Here is a 2,197-nt window from a genome sequence, read left to right as displayed (position 1 = left end):
ATTTGAATAAATTACAAGTAATGAAATTAAATCAGTAATTTAAAAACTCTGTCCAAAAAGTCCAAATTGAAATCATATATCAGGACCTTTTCTGACCACAATGATAAGAAACCAGAAATAAAGTATAAGAAAAAAATCTAGAAATAACACACATACATGAAACCTAAGCAACATGTTACTCAACAATGAAAGGGTCAACCAAAAAATCAAAGAGAAAATTTAAAATGCATGCAGACAAATGAAAATGAAAACACAATGGTACAACATCTTCAGGATGCAGCAAAAGCAATTCTAAGAGATAAGTTTATAGCAATACAGGCCTACCTCAAAAAACAAGAAAATTTTGAGATAACCTAACTTGCACCTAAAACAGCTAGAAAAAAAAAAAAAGAATGAATAAAGCCTAAAGCTAGTAGAAGGAAGAAAATAATAAAAATTAGAGCAGAAATAAATGAAAGAGACTAAAAAAAGAGAGAGAGAGAGAAGGTCAATAAGACCAGGAGCTGGTTCTTTAAAATGATCAACAAAACTGGTAAGACTTTAGCCAGACACAAGAAAAAATAGGACCCAAATAAATGAAATCAGAAGTAAAGGAGGGAAGAATGCAGGCGGGTGGCAACAGGGAGCTGGAGGCCAAGAATTATTTGGAAAAACATCGGATTATGGAGTTGCTGAACTATCTCACCAGTGCCCTGCTCTTTTTCCAGCCAGGAAAGCCAAGAGAGTATTTAATGTCTATATTGGAATGACTGAGAATTGCCAAAATAACAGGCGTGGCTTTTCCTTTCATTATGGATCACTCTAACATTGTGTCTATGTTTGAGATGATGGACACTTCAAATAAAGGCACTATATCATTTGTGCAGTACAAAGAAGGCCTAAAAACCCTGGGTCTGTTGAATGAAGATGAAGTTTTAAAAGATGATGGACATGTAATAACTTTGGAAAAATTCAGATCTGAAGTGAACAAGAGGACAGAGAAAATATGGTCAGCATTTTAATAACACCATAAGTCCAAGCTAATAAATGATTCTATAAAGTTAAAAAAAGTAAAGTAGGGGAAAAAAACTGATGTCACAGAAATAAAAGGATTATAAGAGAATCTTATGAAAAATTATATGACAACAAATTGGAAAATCTAGAAGAAATGGACAAATTCCTAGAAATATATAACCTACCAAAACTGAAGCAGAAAGAAATATAAAATGTGAACAGACCAGTTGCTAGCAATGAAGTTTAATTGGTAGTCAAAAAACTCCCAACAAATAAGGGTCTGCGACCAGATGCCTGCAAAGGTGAATTCCACCCCACACATTTAAAGAAGAGCTAATATGTATTCTTTTCTATTTATTTCAAAAGAAAAAAATAGAAGAGGAAGGAAAGCTTTCAAATTCATTCTGTGAGAGCAGGATTACCCTGATAACAAAACCAGATAAAGACAACACTACAAAAAAAGGAAACTGCAGGTCAAAATCTGATAAACATAGATACAAAAATCTTCAACAAAATATCAACAAACTGAATGCAATAATACATTTTAAAAAATCATTCACCATGATCAAGTGGGATTTATTCCCAGGATGCAAGTGTGGTTTAATATTTGCAAATCAATCAACATGATAAATTATATTAACAGAGAGGATAAAAACAAAAACCACATGATCATCTCAATAGATTCAGGAAAGAGCATTTGACAAAGCACAATATCCATTCAGGATAAACACTCTCAACACAGTAGGTTTAGAAGGAACATACCTCAACATAATAAAGGTCATGTATGAAAAATCCACAGCTAACATTATACTCAATAGTGAAAAACAGCTTTTCCCCTCAGATGAGGAAAAAGACAAGGATGTGCACTCTCACCACATTTATTCAACAGAATATTGGAAGTCCTGGCCATAACAGACAAGAAAAATAAAAGTTATCCAAATTGGTAAAGAAGAGGTAAAACTGGCGCTATTTGCAAATAACATGATACTAAAATCCTAAAGGCACCACCAAAAAGTTTTCAGAACTGATAAATGAATGTAGTAAAGTTGCAGTATACAGAATCAATGTACATAAATCTGTTGCATTTCTATACATAAATAATAAAGTAGCAGAAAGAGAAATGAAAAGCCCTTACAATTGCACCAAAAACAATAAAATAGCTGGGAATAAACTCAACCAAGGTGAAAGGCCTATACTCTGAAAA

At 32.8% G+C, this 2,197-nt stretch overlaps 1 pseudogene; it reads left to right on the top strand.

Moving 5' to 3' along the window:
- Positions 1-602: 602 nt before the first annotated feature.
- Positions 603-1,001, top strand: LOC113913225 (annotated as a pseudogene).
- The last annotated feature ends 1,196 nt before the right edge of the window (positions 1,002-2,197 follow it).

This window comes from Zalophus californianus, chromosome 14, assembly GCF_009762305.2.
Source record: "Zalophus californianus isolate mZalCal1 chromosome 14, mZalCal1.pri.v2, whole genome shotgun sequence".
In the NCBI taxonomy this organism is placed as follows: domain Eukaryota; kingdom Metazoa; phylum Chordata; class Mammalia; order Carnivora; family Otariidae; genus Zalophus; species Zalophus californianus.
Note: the sequence above shows the minus strand (reverse complement) of the source record. Positions and strands in the feature narration are given on the sequence as shown.